This window comes from Mercenaria mercenaria, chromosome 7, assembly GCF_021730395.1.
Source record: "Mercenaria mercenaria strain notata chromosome 7, MADL_Memer_1, whole genome shotgun sequence".
Classification (NCBI taxonomy): domain Eukaryota; kingdom Metazoa; phylum Mollusca; class Bivalvia; order Venerida; family Veneridae; genus Mercenaria; species Mercenaria mercenaria.
The window spans coordinates 81,369,133-81,389,603 of record NC_069367.1 but is presented as its reverse complement, the minus strand read 5'-3'; the positions used below and the strand labels follow the sequence as shown (position 1 = coordinate 81,389,603).

Here is a 20,471-nt window from a genome sequence, read left to right as displayed (position 1 = left end):
ATCCCAGACAAAGGATTTTTGTCTATTATAACTGGAAGGCAGTTATAATCAGAATTGATTTGTAAATGAAGATGTAGATGTACTGATAGTTTGAGTTACTTCCCTTGGTTTCTAATACGCCATTTGCTGGTTGGTAAGCAAGTAAGTTAGTTACATGAATCCAAAAGTTACTTTAAAGTATGATTTGACCTAATATTAGATAAAATATGATTTAACAAAAAGGTCTTACCTAAGACTAAGGTATAACTTGAGTCCATACAGATTATCAGGGCTCAGGAAATTTTGAAAACTCGATAGGTTTAAAATGAAATCACATCGGCGGTACCATACCCATAGTCTATCTAATTGCAGTAACGACCACTTTTTTTGTGGTTTTTATTTCAAGATAAAAATTATGTTTTTGGACTCATATAATGTACGAAAGACAAATCAATTGTGTTATTGAACATAAAATTTCTTCTAAATTTTATTGGGGGTAAACTGTTAAATGTCGTGGCCTAGTTTTGGGAGGGTCTTTTCACCCCAAGACACTAGTCTAAATAATGAGACCTCTTGTAGACCGATTTTACATTTTGATATTTTACATTGTCTACCTAGAGGCGGATATCGACAAGTCAAACAAATAATATGAAATTAGGTGCTACCTAAAAGGCAGAGCTCCCTTGAAAAATCTGGAATTATGGATTCGTTTTGGAAGATTATGTTCTATTAGATCTATTAAAATTATAAGTATTAATGATAATTCATGATTTCTGAATGCATGTTTTAGACTGCATCAAGATTAATTCTTGACATGGGAAAACTCGAAAGATATTCTAGATATATAATCAAAAGAAAGTTCGATATAGATTAAAATCGGCACCAAGATAAAGAAAAAAACGTATTTGAAATTTTTTTGTTATTCTTATTAAAACGTACTGCATCAACAATTTTACATATATTATTATCATACTGGAAACCAGTCACACATGATAACTCCTTCAAATTGAAAAGCTTGAACCTTGAAAATTTCAAACCTAACAGAATCTCATTAGGCCAATAGCCAAAGGAATTCTGTCTCTTTGCGTGTGAATGTTTGGCAATGAGGACTTAATGTAAAAAGTTAATGTTCCAATTCTAAAGTTAATAGAAATTAGAATTTACGTAATCCTGGAAATGACTATTGTAATTCTTTTAAATGTCATTATTGTCAAATTTTGGTTCTTTTTGGAAGGAAGAATGTGTCCAACTTTCAGTCAAAAATACTGCTATAAAAGATGCCTGGTATGGGAAAATTACAATCATTTACATGACTGTTACAAAGCTTGTTTTCAACCCAAAAGACTAGCAATTTTTAAAAGTTAATGATCAGAATTTTACCTAGAGAAAAACAGTGTTTGCTGAAATTCTCGAAAACCCCCGTTTATTTACTGAACTTCTAAGTAACAATCTATGGCTTTTTATGGTTAATCTTTTAGCACTAGAGAATAGGGATGGCAGTAAGAACCTTGATAGTTTTAGTTTTTTTAGAAACTCTGGTCAGTGATTTTAAAGCTAACGGATGAAATATATGTGAACGGGGAGAAGAGCATTATTTGCTTTTCACAGTTCAATGCCTGTATATTTTGATCCTAAAGTTTTTGGGGTTTTTTTTTAAGTTGTGTCTCCTGACTACTGCACAGGCACTACATTGGAACCTGACATCACAGCTATAAACACTTGTTAAATTTCACATGAATGACTTTAGTTATACAATATTTTCAAAACTCATAATAATACAAAAAAAAAACCTGAAATAAAAAAAGGAATTTAAAAAAAAAATTCTGGTTCAGGTGAGATTCGAACTCACGATCTCTGGATTTCAACGCGAAATCGCTAACCACTACACCACTGTGGACTTATGACGTCATCAGGGCAAACATAAGTATATAATAAAGTTCAGTAATGGCAGCGTGACGAAAGTCATTTCAAAATGAAAATATTGTATTTGATTTCTTTTTTCGTCGTAGAAAATGTATTCAGCACTAATTTCTTATTATCAAATGCTCATTTACATTTTTATTCAATATTCAAAGCAGTAAGCGAGACGCTTTTGTCAACTGTAAACAGTAAGCGTCTACTGACGTCTTTACTGATTAATTACTGTGTGCATAGTGCACATGAAAAAATCCGAACAACACCGATTCCAAAAAGTACCACGGATTTTCAACTCGATAGTATACACAGTTAGGTCTCTCTATTCATTTTCTTTTTCATACGTCTAACTGTAATGCGACGCTGTCGGCGCCGCTTTGCGGCGCCGGTAGCTCTGCTATTAATACCCAAAGAAACCCCAAGACACCTAAAAAACAATAATTATGTCTCCCCCCCTCTGGGGGAGACATTGTTTTTGCCCTGTCCGTCCATACGTCACACTTCATTTCCGAGAACCATTTGACCCACAGGCACGGGTCCAGTGTACATTTTTTATCCCCCCGCCAAAGGCGAAGGGGATATTAGAAATGCTCTCCGTCCGTGCGTGCGTGCGTGTGTGCGTCCGTCCGCAACGATCTTTGTCCGGAGCATAACTCTAAAAGTACTGGAGGGATTTTCTTCAAACTTTATACACTGATAGAACACATTGGGAGGAAGTGCAGTGTGCAAGAACAATAACTCTACCTTGTCTATTTTTTGAGTTATTCCCCTTTATCATATTTTCTTTAAAAAAATTGTCCGGAGCATAACTCCAAAAGTACTGGAGGGATTTTCTTCAAACTTCATACACTGATAGAACACATTGGGAGGAAGTGCAGTGTGCAAGAACAATAACTCTACCTTGCCTATTTTTTGAGTTATTCCCCTTTATCCTATTTTCTTAAAACATTTTGTCCGGAGCATAACTCCAAAAGTACTGGAGGGATTTTCTTCAAACTTCATACACTGATAGAACACATTGGGAGGAAGTGCAGTGTGCAAGAACAATAACTCTGCCTTGCCTATTTTTGAGTTATTCCCCTTTATCATATTTTCTTAAAACATTGTGTCCGGAGCATAACCCTAAAAGTACTGGAGGGATTTTCTTCAAACTTCATACACTGATAGAACACATTGGGAGGATGTGCAGTGTGCAAGAACAATAACTCTAACTTGCCTATTTTTTGAGTTATTCCCCTTTATCATATTTTCTTAAAACAATTTGTCCGGAGCATGTCTTCTTCATGCATGGAGGGATTTTGATATACATGTATCTTGGCACAAATGTTTACCACCACAAGATGGAGTGTCATGCGCAAGAACCAGGTCCCTAGGTCTAAGGTCAAGGTCACACTTAGAGGTCAAAGGATACAAGAATGAAAACCTTGTCCAGAGCATTTCTTCTTCATGCATAGAGGGATTTTGATATAACTTGGCACAAATGTTCACCACCAAGAGACGGAGTGTCATGCGCAAGATCCAGGTCACTAGGTCTTAGGTCAAGGTCACACTTAGAGGCCAAAGGTCAGATACAAGAATGACTTTGTCCGAAGCATTTCTTCTTCATGCATGGAGGGATTTTGATGTTACTTGGCACAATTAATTATACACCATCATGAGACAAATTGTCATGCGCAGTTCCCTTCTTTAGAATTACTTCCCTTTGTTGTTACTATAAATAGCTTTTATTGTAACTTTTTCATTACTAGTCGTAGGGAAAAATCGAGACCACTTTTCTGTAGTACAACATGCATGCTATATCCAATTTTGAGGTGTATTTTGACCAATTTCTACCTGATAAAGATTTTTGTGTGGACTTGCATATTTTTTTTTTTTAAGATTAACTTTAAAACCCCTGTTACGGACCACAACTAAACGGTTCTTCAGAGCTTTCCCCAAAATTAATACTTGCCAGGAACTTTAGCCTTCAATTATAATATGCCCGGCGGGGGGATTAGCCATGTCTAACATGGCTCTTGTTTTGTTTAATATATTTTTTTTTTCAAACAAATATACTTTATATATGTTAGTCAAATCAAAAAAAAAAGTTGATGGCAAAAAATCCGGTCAAAGTGTCATATACATTGAAAAGATGAACTATGCGAGCGTAACGCTATGGGAAGCTACTCAGCAAACTTGAGGAACATTTCAAAATCGGAGTTTATACACTTGCAGTCGCTACCTGCATGATTGCACCTTCGACACATTTTAAGCTATCCATAAATACTAAATTGCTTTGAAATACACAGAACAAGTCTCTAGGAGCGAAATATTTCAAATATCCCCGGCGATTTCAGCTGCCAAACGAAGTGATAAAAACCAGGAACACGTCCGCTATCCGGAATGAAATCACCGGGGATAACTGAAATATTTCGCTCGTAGAGACTTGTACTATGTTTTTCGAAGCAATTTATGGGGTCAGTTTAGCATTTATGGAAGGCTTTAAATGTTTCATAGGTGCGATTATGCAGGTAGTGGCTGCAAGTGTATAAACTCCGATTTTGAAATGTTCCACAAGTTTGCCGAGTAGCTTCCCATAGCGTTACGCTCGCATAGTTCACCTTTTCAATGTAAATGATACTATGACCGGATTTTTTGTCATTGATTTTTAGCTCGACTATTCGAAGAATAAGTAGAGCTATCCTACCCACCACGGCGTCGGCGTCACACCTTGGTTAAGTTTTTAGTACCAGTCCACATTTTGACAAAGTCTTTTGAGATAAAGCTTTGAAACTTTCAACACTTGTTTACCATCATCATGGCCAGTTATGGGCAAGAGCACATAACTCCATCAAGGATTTTGGCTGAATTATGGCCCCTTTTGACTTAGAAATCACGGTTAAGTTTTTCGTACCAGTTCATATTTTGACAAAGTCTTTTAAGATAAAGCTTTGAAACTTTCAACACTTGTTTACCATCACCATGGCCAGTTATAGGCAAGAGTACATAACTCCATCAAGGATTTTGGCTGAATTATGGCCCCTTTTGACTTAGAAATCATGGTTAAGTTTTTCGTACCAGTTCATATCTGACAAAGTCTTTTAAGATAAAGCTTTGAAACTTTCAACACTTTTTTACCATCACCATGGCCAGTTATAGGCAAGAATACATAACTCCATCAGGGATTTTGGCTGAATTATGACCCCTTTCGACATAGAAATCTTGGTTAATATTTCCTACCAGTTCATATTTTGACAAAGTCTTTTGAGATAAAGCTTTGAAACTTTCAACACCTGTTTACCATCACCATGTCCAGTTATAGGCAAGAGTACATAACTCCATCAAGGATTTTGGCTGAATTATGGCCCCTTTTGACTTAGAAATCTTGGTTAAGTTTTTCGTACCAGTTCATATTTTTTGTAAAGTGTTTGACATATGGCTTTGAAACTTTTATCACTTGTTTAGTATAATAGTCTCTATCTTTAGGAAAGAGAAAATAACTCTGTCATCTATTTTGGCTGAATTATGGCCCTTTTTGGACTTTGAAATTGGTTCTGTTTTCATACAAGTCCATGTTTTGTCAAAACTATTTGACATATGGCTTTTAAACTTTGAACACTTGTTTATCATAATGATTTCCATCTGTAGGCAAGAGTACATAACTACTTTGACTGAATTATGGCCCTTTTTGCAAATTTTGTAAATTGCCTCATATATTGCCATTTAGTGCAAGACAATGAAATCAAAGTAATACAGGAACATTGTTTGCCTAATCTATTTATTTCTTTTGCCTGAATATCCGTGGAAATATTTTGACCCCATTTTCAATCAATTCTTCGAATAGTCGAGCGCGCTGTCATCAGACAGCTCTTGTTTTTCTTTTGACTAACATATATAAAGTATATTTGTGTGAAAAAAATATATTAAACAAAAAAATATACACTGGACCCGTGCCTGTGATTTGACCTAGAACCTTCAAACTTCATAGGGTTGTAGGGCTGCTGGAGTAGATGAACCCTATTGTTTTTGGGGTCACTCTATCAAAGGTCAAGGTCACAGGGGCCTGAACATTGAAAACCATTTCCGATCAATAACTTGAGAACCACTTGACCCAGAATGTTGAAACTTCATAGGATGATTGGTCATGAAGAGTAGATGACCCCTATTGATTTTGGGGTCACTCCGTCAAAGGTCAAGGTCACAGGGGCCTGAACATGGAAAACCATTTCCGATCAATAACTAGAGAACCACTTGACCCAGAATGTTGAAACTTCATAGGGTGATTGGTCATAAAGAGTAGATGACACCTATTGTTTCTGGGGTCACTCCATCAAAGGTCAAGGTCACAGGGGCCTGAACATTGAAAACCATTTCCAGTCAGTAACTTGAGAACCACTTGACCCAGAATGTTGAAACTTCATAGGATGATTGGTCATGAAGAGTAGATGACCTCTATTGTTTTTGGGGTCACTCCGTCAAAGGTCAAGGTCACAGGAGCCTGAACATTCATAGGATGATTGGTCATGTAGAGTAGATGACCCCTATTGTTTTTGGGGTCACTCCGTCAAAGGTCAAGGTCACAGGGGCCTGAACTTTGAAAACCATTTCCGATCAATAACTTGAGTACCACTTGACCCAGAATGTAGAAACTTCATAGGATGATTGTACATGCAAAGTAGATGACCCCTCTTGATTTTGGAGTCACTCCATTAAAGGTCAAGGTCACAGGGGCCTGAACATTGAAAACCATTTCCAGTCAGTAACTTGAGAACCACTTAACCCAGAATGTTGAAACTTCATAGGATGATAGTTCATGCAGAATAAATGACCCCTATTGTTTTGGGGTCACTCTGTTAAAGGTCAAGGTCACAGGGGCCTGAACATTGATAACCATTTCCGATCAATAATTTCAGAACCTCTTGATCCAGAATGTTGAAACTTCATAGGATGATCGAACATGCAGAGTAGATGACCCCTATTAATTTTGGGGTCACTCTGTTAAAAGTCAAGGTCACAGGAGCCTGAACATGGAAAACAATTTCAGATCAGTAACTTGAGAACCACTTGACCCAGAATGTTGAAACTTCATAGGATGATAGTTCATGCAGAGTAGATGATCCCTATTGAGTTTGGGGTCAGTCTGTTAAAGGTCAAGGTCACAGGAGCCTGGTTATGTAAAATCATTTCTGGAGAATAACTTGAGAACCACTTGACCTAGAATGTTGAAACTTAATAGGATGATTGGACATGCAGAGTAGATGACCCCTATTTATTTTGAGGTCACTTGATCAAAGGTCAAGGTCACAGGAGTCTGAACATGGAAAACAATTTCTGATCAATAACTTGAGAACCACTTGACCCAGAATGTTGAAACTTCATAGGATGATTGAACATGCAGAGTAGATGACCCCTATTGATTTTGTGTTCAGTCTATTAAAGGTCAAGGTCACAGGGACCTGGTCATATAAAATCATTTCTGGAGAATAACTTGAGAATCACTTGACCTAGAATGTTGAAACTTAATAGGATGATTGGACATGCAGAGTAGATGACCCCTATTTATTTTGAGGTCACTTGATCAAAGGTCAAGGTCACAGGAGCCTGAACAGTGACTTGAGAACCACTAGGCCAATAGTGTTGAAATTTAGCGGGATGACTGGACATGCCAAGTAGATGATCCCTATTGCAGCCAACCATCAGTGTCTCTTTGACTTTTGCTCCTGACCCCTATTGACTTCTTGCCTATAGGACTTTGCATTGGGGGAGACATGCGCTTTGTTACAAAAGCAATTTCTAGTTATCCTATTGTTTGGTATAAAAATGTCAAAATAATAACATATTTAATAGTTTTATGTGATAATTTTCTTTTTTCTGAGTAATAATATCATTCAAGGGGAACAATCCAAAAAGCTTAACTAGGATAAAGCCTAAAGGAGATCCAGTTATTTCCCTTTCATTCAGAAGTTATTATGTTTGTAAAATATGATAGTAAATTTGAGTAAAAAATAAAAAATGTTTGTAACTGTAAGGGTGTCTTGGATCCGCTGAATGACTATATCAAAGGGAAACAAATAAATATGTAATTTACATAGTAATGTTGGCTTTACCTCCCTTTCACATCAATAACAAGTTCGTTTCAGCTGATGTTCTAAGATGTATTGCCTTGAACAAATCTACTCTGAAGGTTATCTTAACTGTATTAGCATGTCTTTAAGATAAATATTTTTTAACAAATGATACAAATAAATTAATAATCTAGGTGTCTTGGGGTGGTTTTGGGTGTCTTGGGGTGAAAAGACCTTCTGCTAGATTTTGACACATGGATAACACATTTTTCAGTTTCTGTAGCAAAAGTGACTGCAGCTGATTCAGTGATTGCATATTTTGTCCAATATGTTATTGATTTATTTTAATACGACTTATTTATCTATTACAAAGGAAGATTTCCCTAATTTCTTTAGAATGTTTATGCAGCCATTTGGTAAAAATATGAATATGAAATTTTAGCCCCATTCCAATATACTGGTACTGATGATAAACCCGGACAGATGATAAAGTCGACCACCTTCGAATTATTCGATTGCAATCGGTTATTCATATAAATGAACACGCCATCTAATAGCAACCACTTGCAACACTAACTGGTGTAAATAAAAACAAAATTGGTAAATATTTTGTATAAATAAATGACTTAAATTTATCTTTTTATTCAAATTTACTGGGGAAGAGAATGTTTTTACGCATGCTCACTGTCAACACATGAAGGTCTGGCAGTGGGTCACTTTTCATTATTTGATCCGGAATGACTGTTGCAGTATTTTGGGGTAAGTTTCAATATAATACAATGGAGAAAGTTTTGTAAATGACAAAGTGGTCGAATTTATCATCAGTCAATGTTCATACAGTCCCCATTTTACATAACCCTTTCAGGGCCTCACTTCGTGTGAGTTTGCTTACTAAATATAAATTTGAATTATGTCAATTTTTCAGCAAATGTTAAGCTTTATTTTGATACCAACCATTGATAACAATTCGCAGAAATAAAAATGTAACAGATAAGAAACCTCATTTTCTCTCTGGGTTTATCATCAGTACCAGTATACAGTTGAGTAGTCAGTTCCGGATCATGAGGGTTCCGGATCACAACACTGTTTACACTTGCATGATGAAGATAATCTTTAAATATTCTTAGCATGAATATTTGCTTCAATAAGGGAAATAACAAACCAAAAGTTTTGAATGTGGAGAAAAATCGTATTTTGTCAATTCATGTGATCCGGAACTCACACAACACAGACACAACACAATCAAGAAATTATTTTTAAACAAGAAAATTTTTATCTTTCCAGCTTGCCAATATGTAATGATTTGATCAGATGAAAGAAAACAATTATTATATCACAGGTGCCCCAGTGCGTTTTAGTTTTATTCGAAAATGATCTGAGATAGACCAAAATGATCCGTAACTGACCAAAGTGGTGACACCACTGTTGCTCCTACAGTATAATTATTTACTTTGCATTTTCAAACCAAATGTGGAAATTTAAACATTAAAAGGATTTTCCTTTCTCCCTGTGAAAAAAAATGTGCTTTAAAAATACATTTCCAAAGCTCAGTAACAAATGATGGTTTAAAACCAATTGTCCTTAAAAATTTGAGTGTCCAAATTGCCTCACTAGTTACCAAGTTATTTCAAAAGTCCCTTGACACTGGTACTATCCCAGCTGACTAGTCTAAAGCAAACGTCACTCCTCTTTTTAAAAAGGGGATAAAGATAACCCAGTCAACTATCGGCCAATTTCTTTGACACGTGTTCTCTGTAAACTGTTAGAACACATTGTTGCATCCAATATCACAAAGCACTTCAAGGTCAACAATATTCTCTATGACCTACAGCATGGTTTTAGGGAAAAAAGGTCATGCAAAACTCAGCTATTAGAACTAGTGGAAGATCTGTCAAGAAACCTAATCCAAGGTTACCAAACAGACATTAGTACTGTTAGATTTCTCGAAAGCGTTCAATAAGGTCAACTATCTGAAACTTCTCTTTTAAACTTCACCAACATGGCGTCCAGGGCAATGCAAATGGGTCAAATCTTTCCTAATAGGCTGGCGCCAGTCAGTCTTAGTTGATGGAGAGACTTCTGATGAAGTCCCAGTTACATCTGGAGTACCCAAAGGTTCCGTTTTAGGCCCTCTACTTTTCTTACTCAATATACATTACCTGCACGAAAATACAGTTTCACAGGTCTGGTTATTTGCTGATGACACTGCTGTTTACATCACCTTCAAAAACTCTTCCCATGAAAGTATCCTCAACAAGACCTTAACAGGTTACAGGTCTGGGAAAGCAAATGGGACATGGAGTTTAACCCGTCAAAATGCACAGTGATTAATATCACGAGGTCAAAAAACCCATTTAGGTCCAAATACTCCATGGCCAAATCCTTGAAACAGTAAGTGATGCCAAATATCTAGGAGTCACCATCTCCTCAGACCTTAACTGGAACAAACATGCTAACCAGGTCACCTCCAAATCAAGTCAAACCCTTAACTTCCTGAAAAGGAACATCCCCAATAATAACTCAAAATTAAAAGAGTTTGCTTACAAAACTCTAGTCAGACCCCAACTTGAATACTCCAGCTCTGTTTGGAGTCCATATACCAAACAAAACATCCATAAAATTGAAATGGTTCAGCGCAGGGCTGTGCGATGGGTTTCAAAGTTTCAAAAGATTACTCCACATACAGCAGTGTCTCCCAAATGTTAATTAAACAGGGGTGGCGTTCGTATGAACACAGAAGATCTGATGCCAGGTTATTAATGTTCTACAAAATTGTAAATGGACTGGTTGCAGTGCCCATGCCCCCTTATGTTTTACCCCTACCCGCTTCACAAGACATATGCACCCCTTGTCTTACAAACAGATCATAACACCCTGTAATTTTTACAAATTCTCCTTTCCAGCTACTATAGTCCTATGGAACTGTCTTCCGGCCGAGGTTGTGCAGTTCCTTACCCTGGAACAATTCAGACAGGGAGTGACCAAATGTTCTTACACAATATAAAGTAAAGAATGCTGTTTTTAATCTCTTAACTGTTTATACTCTTCTTTTTAATAACACTATCTTGATTTTTTAGTACTTCACAAATACATTAGTATTGCTTTTACCCTCATGCACATTTCTTCTTTTACATTTCTTGCACAGACACACACCTGCACGTAATACTCGGAAAGAGCGCATGGCAGTATGAATAGACAGATAAAATATAGCCCTTAGTGATCCGGAACTGACATCAACTGTTTATGGTACTTTCACTTTGGAGAACAGTGTATAATTTCCAGTCTCCATACTTTCCCGTCTTAAAAATCATGCCAGGAACCTCGCTCGTCAAATTGTTTATTGTCAATAAAAATACCTTTAACTGGTATCTATCAGTGGAACTATGCACATAATGTTCAAATTTAACTTAATTGGTGATGTCATGCTGACTTCCAGAAAAAAAATTCTGAGCTATCAGATCGCTGTTAAAAGACCGTTGAAATTGGCACATCATTTGAAAAGCGAGGTTCCCGGCGTGTGTGTACATTTTCAGTGACCAGTCGGGCTCCTTGACGAAACAGATTCTGGGTATCCACTTCCGTTGGTTGAAAACATGGCGTTAGAGCTACCTTGTCACATTTTTTATAATCATCAGTGAATTAAGAGTATTTTTAAAAAGCATTTAAATAAAAAATTTGGTTTATTTGGTGACAACACGCAGACATTCAGAGACCTTGTGACATCATAAAAACGTCACAGAAAATATCAAAAAAATTCAATAAGATTAATATCGGTAAAATCTGACAGTCAACATGGCGGCCATTCATCCTGCCGCAGGGTACCTGTGATACGAGTAAGGCTTAGAGGGATGACAACTATATAATAAAAGATCATAAAATAAGTCATCCCAATAAGCCAAATAAGTAAGGCTACCCCACTCACTGTATATTTATACATATAGAGTAATGTTGGGTAATTCCGGCAGTCGTCGGTTATAGACACCTTAATTGTAAGAGTTCATTAATTAATGTTAATGCCACAGTCTTTGATATTTTCTGTGACGTTTTTATGATGTTACAAGGTCTCTGAATGTCTGCGAGTCCAAGCTGTCATTCTACATCAAGATATTGTTCTTACTGATGGGACGTATCTCTCACAGCAATATTTGGAAGAGTTGTTGCAACTTGTAAGGTGGATAGTGTTCTCTCCCTTGAAATTGCTTTTGAAAATTCAGTTATTTTCGAGTTTGCAACACAAGAACAGATGGGAAAGATGTCCTTGACAACAATTATGGAGGAAAATGTTACCAAGATGCCAAGGATACAGGACAGAATGCGGTGTCTATATCTGCCAACATAAAAACATAGTGTTGGCAGTTTTCAGCCCCATTAGAAAATTCATAGTATATATTAGTTCCCTAACCAATAGCTCACCTTGAGACCACAATTTAAGTTTGAAACTCATGAGAATTAGTCAGATTGTTTGTTTTGAAAATCTATAGGTCAAGTTTGAATCTGGGTCAATAGGGGTCAAAAACTAGGTCACTGGTCAAATCAAAGGAAAAGCTTGTGAATGCTATATATAGAAGCGACAGTTGTAACCAAATCTTTATGAAATTTAGTCAGAATGTTTGTCTTGATGATCTTTAGGTCAAGTTCAACTCTTGGTCATGCGGGGTCAAAAACTAGGTCAGTAGGCCAGATCAAATGTGGTGAGCGATATATAGGGCCATCATGGCCCTCTTGTTTGTATAATACTAAAATTCTTATCTTTTCAGTATATTTTGACTCGGGGCATATATATACAAATTTATATAAGTTATAGGTCTTTTTAAGCACATTTGTGCTCAAGGTGAGCTATTGTGACCAGCGCCTGTCGACGTGCGGCGTCTGTCGTCAGTCAACATTTGCCTTGTAAACACTCTAGAGACCACATTTTTGACCCAATTTTTATGAAACTTGGTCAGAATGTTTGTTTTGATGATTTCTAGGTCAAATTTGAAACTGGGACATGTGGTATAAAAAACTAGGTCAGATCAAAGGAAAAGCTTGTGAACCACTCTAGAGACCACATTTTAGACCCAATCTTTATGAAACTTGGTCAGAATGTTTGTCTTGATGATTTCCAGGTCAGGTTTGAAACTGGGTCATGTGGGATCAAAAACTAGGTCAGTAGGTCAGATCAATGTAAAAGCTTGTGAACACTAAAGACCACATTTTTGACCCAATCTTTATGAAATATGGTCAGAATGTTTGTCTTGATGATCTCTAGGTCAGCTTCGAAACTGGGTCATATGGGGTCAAAAACTAGATCAGTAGGACAGATCAATGGAAAAGCTTGTGAATTAAATTGAGTTAAATTTCGCCATCATTTCTTACATCTCACCGAAAACAGTACATGTATTTCTATTCATTAATTCAAAGTAAATAATACCTTATTCACACATTCTTTTATTTTCAAGATGATATAACCAGAATGCCTGGGAAAACTACAGACCCTTGTCAGAAACAAGCATGCGACATACAGAAATGCTTGCAAGGTAAATAATAAGATATCTTTGATTATGTGACATTTATCTGTGAAAGACTTTAAGTACAGCTATCCTACTCGCCACAGCATTGGCGTCATTGTTGGTATCGATGTTGGCATCACACCTTGGTTGTTTTTGGTACCAGTCCACATTTTGACAGAACCTTTTGACATTTTGACACATAACTTTGAAACTTTCAACACTTGTGTACCATTACCATGTCCAGTTTTAGGCAAGAGTACATAACTATCAAGGATGTTGTCTGAATTATTGCCGCTTATAACTTAAAGTCTTGGTTAAGTTTTTTTGTACTAGTACATATTTTGTGTGTAAACTATTTGACATATGGCTTTTAAACTGTTATCACTTGTTTATTAAAACCGTCTCTACCTGTAGGCAAGAGTGCATAACTCTGTCAAGTATTTTGGTTGATTTATGCCCTATTTGAACTAAGAAATTGGTTCAGTTTTTATAAAAGTCCATTTTTAGCTCACCTGTCACAAAGTGACAAGGTGAGCTTTTGTGATCGCAGGGTGTCCGTCGTCCGTCCGTCAATACATGCGTCCGTAAACTTCTGCTTGTGACCACTCTAGAGGTCACATTTTTCATGGGATCTTTATGAAAGTTGGTCAGAATGTTCATCTTGATGATATCTAGGTCAAGTTCGAAACTGGGTCACGTGCCGTCAAAAACTAGGTCAGTAGGTCTAAAAATAGAAAAATCTTGTGACCTCTCTAGAGGCCATATATTTCACAAGATCTTCATGAAAATTGGTCAGAATGTTCACCTTGGTGATATCTAGGTCAAGTTTGAAACTGGGTCACGTGCCTTCAAAAACTAGGTCAGTAGGTCTAAAAATAGAAAAACCTTGTGACCTCTCTAGAGGCCATATATTTCACAAGATCTTCATGAAATTTGGTCAAAACGTTCACCTTGATGATATCTAGGTCAAGTTCGAAACTGGGTCACGTGCCTTAAAAAACTAGGTCAGTAGGTCAAATAATAGAAAAACCTTGTGACCTCTCTAAAGGCCATATTTTTCATGGGATCTGTATGAAAGTTGGTCAGAGTGTTCATCTTGATGATATCTAGGTCAAGTTCGAAACTGGGTCAGGTGCGGTCAAAAACTAGGTCAATAGGTCTAAAAATAGAAAAACCTTGTGACCTCTCTAGAGGCCATATATTTCATGAGATCTTCATGAAAATTGGTCAGAATGTTCATCTTGACGATATCTAGGTCAAGTTCGAAAGTGGGTTACGTGCCATCAAAAACTAGGTCAGTAGGTCAAATAATAGAAAAACCTTGTGACCTCTCTAGAGGCCATATTTTTCATGGGATCTGTATGAAAGTTGGTCTGAATGTTCATCTTCATGATATCTAGATTAAATACGAAAGTGGGTCACGTGCCTTCAAAAACCAGGTCAGTAGGTCAAATAATAAAAAAACCTTGTGACCTCTCTAAAGGCCATATTTTTCATGGGATCTGTATGAAAATTGGTCTGAATGTTCATCTTGATATCTAGGTCACGTTCAAAACTGGGTCAACTGTGGTCAAAAACTAGGTCAGTAGGTCTAAAAATTGAAAAACCTTGTGACCTCTCTAGAGGCCATACTTGTAAATGGATCTTCATGAAAATTGGTCAGAATGTTCACCTTGATGATATCTAGGTCAAGTTTGAAACTGGGTCACGTGCCTTAAAAAACTAGGTCAGTAGGTCAAATAATTAAAAAAACCTTGTGACCTCTCTAGAGGCCATACTTTTCATGGGATCTGTATGAAAGTTGGTCTGAATGTTCATCTTGATAATATCTAGGTCAAGTTTGAAACTGGGTCAACTGCATTAAAAAACTAGGTCAGTAGGTCTAAAATTGTTAAAATCTTTTGACCTCTCTAGAGGCCATATTTTTCAATGGATCTTCATGAAAATTGATCTAAATGTTCACCTTGATGATATCTAGGTCAGTTTCGAAACCGGGTCACGTGCGGTCAAAAACTAGGCCAGTAGGTATAAAAATAGAAAAACATTGTGACCTCTCTAGAGGCCATATTTTTCAGGAGATCTTCATGAAAATTAGTGAGAATGTTCACCTTGATGATATCTAGATAAAGTTCAAAACAGGGTCACGTACCTTCGAAAACTACATTTGTAGGTCAATAGGTCAAATAATAGAAAAACCTTGTTACCTTTCTAGAGACCATGTTTTTCAATGGATCTTCATGAAAATTGGTCAGAATTTTTATCTTGATAATACCTAGGTCAAGTTCAAAACTAGGTCACTATGTCAAATAATAGAAAAAACGATGTCATACTCAAAACTGGGTCATGTGGGAAGAGGTCAGCGATTCAGGACCATCATGGTCCTCTTGTTTGTTTAAACTATTCGACATTTGGCTTTGAAATTTTGAACACTTGTTTTTTTTTTAACAGTCTCTATCTGTCAGCAAGAGTACATAACTCTGTCAAGTATATTGGCTTAATTATGAGTTTTTTTGAACTTGGAAATTGGTACAGTTTTCTATACAAGTCCATGTTTTGTCAAAACTATTTGACATGTTCCTATGAAACTTAAAACACTTGTTCATCATAATAATCTCCATCTGAAGTCAAGATATTTGTAACTATGTCTACTAAGACATTTGGCTGAATTTTGGCCCTTTTTGAACTTGGAAATTGGTACAGTTTTCGTACCAGTCCATATTTTGTGTAAACTTTTTATACACCTGTTTGAAAAATGGGACGTATTATGGGAACGCCCCTGGTGGGTGGGCGGGCGTGTGGCGTCCACAGACTTTGTCCAGAGCATATCTTCTTCATGCATGGAGGGATTTTGATGAAACTTGGCACAGTTGTTCACCATCATGAGACGGAGTGTCATGCGCAAGAACCAGGTCCCTAGGTCTAAGGTCAAGGTCACACTGAGGTCAAAGGTCAAATTCAAGAATGACTGTCCGGAGAATATCTTCTTCATGCATGGAGGGATTTTGATGAAGCTTGTCACAGTTGTTTACTTTCATGAGACGGAGTGTCGTGCACAAGAACCAGGTCCCTAGGTCTAAGGTCAAGGTCACACTGAGATCAAAGGTCAAATTCAAGAATGAGTTTGTCCAGAGCATATCTTCTTCATGCATGGAGGGATTTTGATTTAACTTGGCACAATTGTTTACTATCATGAGACGGAGTGTCATGTGCAAGAACCACGTCCCTAGGTCTAAGGTCAAGGTCACACTTAGAGGTCAAAGGATACAAGAATGAAAAATTTGTCCGGAGCATTTCTTCTTCATGCATGGAGGGATTTTAATATAACTTGGCACAAATGTTCACCACCATGAGATGGAGTGTCTTGTGCAAAAACCAGGTCCCTAGGTCTAAGGTCAAGGTCACACTTAGAGGCCAAAGGTCAGATACAAGAATGACTTCAGGGTTCGCACAGGCCTTGAAAAGTCCTTGAATTCGATGTAGTCCTTGAAAACTCCTTGAAAATGACAAAAACCCTAAAAAACCTGGAAAAGTACTTGAATTTTGAAAAAAAATCCTTGGATTTGACCTTTCACTCCTTGAAAATATTCTTTCCGTAACTTTGCTTTGCAAAAAGAATTTAAGGCTTAAAATAAATCGGAGAAAATGAAAATAAATTCGTGAAATTGCAGGATCGGGTCACTCGTATGCTGTTATAGTGGTCTACGGCCACACTTTATCGATATTTACAGAGTGCTATTTCTACTATATCACCGTCTGCTTGTTTCCGTTTCCGTTTAGGTTATAACACACTAAATAGCCACCACTATATATTCTATATAAAATGACAAGTTTTCACAATGCTGCAATACACACCTAGACCCATTTTAAATTTCTTTAGCTTACATTTTCTTGTAGATCAACATTAATACTGTAAAAATATCCAAAGAAAAGTAGGGGTCATGTTTGATGCAAGAAAAATATTTCTGGTCAAACGGACACACCGTAATTTTTACACTGAAATGACAATCACAATTTAGGGTAGGGTGTATGAATAAATTTCACATGTTAAATCAGTTTGGAGTCTTTTTTCACATGCAAATGCTACCAGTATGTCAAGTATAGGCATGCAATATGATTCAACCAATATATAGCAATGATTTCAAGGAAATCCTTCTTACAGCAAAAAAAACTGAGAACTATTTGAATCCGCCATTATGCGACTACCATTTTTTCATAGGTGCTCAGGCTATTTAGTGTCTGTATGCCTATAAGGAAATATGAATTTTTTTTTTCAGCTTTTTTGCTCTCTATGTGAAGTTTCATCTATATTCAGCTTATAAAACAAGTTTCAGCCCAAACAAACCAGTAGTTTTCTCAAAATCACTTTTTTTGTACAGCCATCATTTTGTCCAAGGACTGCGGTTTAAGCCGTTAAATTTGCCCGTCCCTAGATTTGCCACCTAATGCCACTCCTTGCCACTTATTTCCATGAAAAAAGGGTGGAAATAGGTGGCATTAGTTGGTGTTTGGTGTAATTCAGCTCTTTTTTCACCTAAGTGGCAAATTTGCCACCAAAAGCCACTTTATTTTGGTGCATTTAGGTGCATTAGGTGTAAATTTGAACATAGTTTTCTTCATGTGCAGAAGTTAAATGGGAATGTAAACATTTTTTTTTTCATGGTGATAACCAGATGCCTGGGAAAACTAGACCCTTGTCAGAAAAGTCGTGCGACATACGAAATGTTGCAAGAAAAATAAGTATCTTTGATTATGTGCATTTATCTTGAAAGACTTAAGACACTATCTACTGCCACAGCAAATTGCTCATTGTTGGTAATCGATGTATGGCATCACACCTTAGTTCAGTTTTGTACACAGTACCACATTTGACAGAAATCCTTTGACATTTGACACAACTGAAACTTCAAACACTGGTACCATTATCATGTCCAGTTTTAGGCAAGAGTACAAAATCAAGATGTTGTCTGAATTATGCCGCTTAACTAGTCTTGGTGTAAGTTTTTGTAAGTAATAATTTGTGTGTAAACATTTGACCATAAGTGCTTTTAACTGTTATCACTTGTTTATTAAAACCGTCATTACTTAGCAAGATGGCAAACTCTGTCAAGATTTGGTGTTTATGCCTATTGAACTAAGAATTGGTCAGTTTGAAAAGTCCATTTTAGCTCACCTGTCCAAAGTGACAAGGTGAGCTTTTGTGATGCAGGGTGTCCGTCGTCCGTCCGTCAATACATCGTCCGTAATACTTCTGCTTGTGCACTCTAGAGGTCACATTTCATGGGTTCTTATATAACATCGGTCAAATGTTCATCTGTAATCTAGGTCATTCGAAACTGGTCAGTGCCGTCAAAAACTAGGTCTAGGCTAAAAATAGAAAAATCTTAGTGACTCTTCTGAGGCCATATTTTCACCACATTCTCATGAATTGGTCAGAATGTCACCTGGTGTATATCTAGGTCAAGTTTAACTGGTTCCAGTGCTTCAAACTAGGTCAGTAGGCTAAAATATGAAAACCTTGGACCTCTCTAGAGGCCATATATTTCACAGATTCATGAAATTGTCAAAAACGTTCCTTGTGATATTAGGTCAAGTCCGAAACTGGGTCAGTTGCCTGAAAAACCGTAGGTCATACGTCAAATAATAGAAAACTGTGTACCACATCTCAAAAGCCATATTTTCCATGGATCTGTATGAAAGTTGGTCGAGTTCATCTATGATATCTAGGTCAAGTTCGAAACTGGTCTAGGTGCGGTCAAAAACTAGTTCAGATGGTCTAAAAAATTGAAAACCTTGTGACCTTCTAGAGGCCATATATTTCATGAGTCTTCATGAAAATTGGTCTGAATTCATCTTGACGATAATCTAGATCAAGTTCGGAAAATGAGGTTAGGCCATCAAAAACTAGGAATTGGTTCAAATAATAGTTAAACCTGTGACCTCTCTAGAGCCATATTTTTCATGGATCTGTATGAAAGTTGGTTGAATGTCATCATGATATATTAGATAAATACGAAGTGGGTCACGTGCTTCAAACGTCAGTAGTCATAATAAAAAAACCTTGTGGAACTTCTAAAGGCCATATTTTTCATGATCTGTAGAAACATGGTCATGAATGTTCATCTGATATCTTCACATTCAAAACTGGTCAAACTAGTGTTCAAAAACAGGATGTTTTATACAAACTTAAAAACTTAGGACCTCTCTGAGGCCATACTTTAAATGATCTCATGAAAATTGTAATGTGTATCACATTTATGATATTAGCAATTTTGAAAGGTACTGGCCTTAAAAAACAGGCATAGGTAAAAATTAAAAAACTTGTGACGTCATCTAGAGGCCTATATTTTTCAATGGGATCTGTATAAAGTTGGTCTGAATGTTCACTCTTGAATAATACTAGTCAATTTGAAAACTTGGTCCAACTGCTTTAAAATAACTAGTCAGTAGCAAATTGTAAAATCTTTATGACTCTCTAGGAAGCTATTTCAATGGATCATCATGAAAATTTGATCTGAAATAGTTCACCTTATGAAACTCTAGGTCGTTCAAAATGGTGTCATTTGCGGTCAAAACTAGGCAGTAGGTATATAAATAGAAAAACATATGTGACTCTCTAGAGGCCATTTTTCAGGTATCTTCAGTGAAAATTAGTGAGAATTACTTGTGAATCTAGATAATGTTCAACAGGTCACGTACCTTACGAAAGATACATTTGTAGGTCATAGGTCAAATAATAGAAAACCTTGTACCTCAAGATACCATGTTTTTATGGATCTTCATGAAATTGTCAAATTTTATCTTGATAAACAGGTCAAGTTCAAAACTATCCACTTAAATATTAAACGATTCACACCAAACTGGGTCATTGAAGAGGTCAGCGATGGCCATCATGTCCTCTTGTTTAAACTATTCGACATTGGCTTTGAAATTTTGAACACTTGTATTATTTTTAACACTTTTGCGCAAGTGTAGATATACTCTGTCAGGTATTGGCCTTATTATGAGTTTTTTTGAACTTGGAATTGGAACAGTTTTATACAAG

General features: G+C 36.6%; 1 protein-coding gene across 1 annotated transcript in view; it reads left to right on the top strand.

Moving 5' to 3' along the window:
• The first annotated feature begins 13,413 nt into the window (after nucleotides 1–13,413).
• LOC123553804 (dehydrogenase/reductase SDR family member 12-like) overlaps nucleotides 13,414–20,471 on the top strand; it is a 56,879-nt gene continuing 49,821 nt past the window's right edge. Inside the window, exon 1 of the mRNA XM_053548780.1 lies at nucleotides 13,414–13,456. The gene's annotated coding sequence lies outside the window, so the exon portion shown is untranslated. The remainder of the gene's footprint in view (nucleotides 13,457–20,471) is intronic.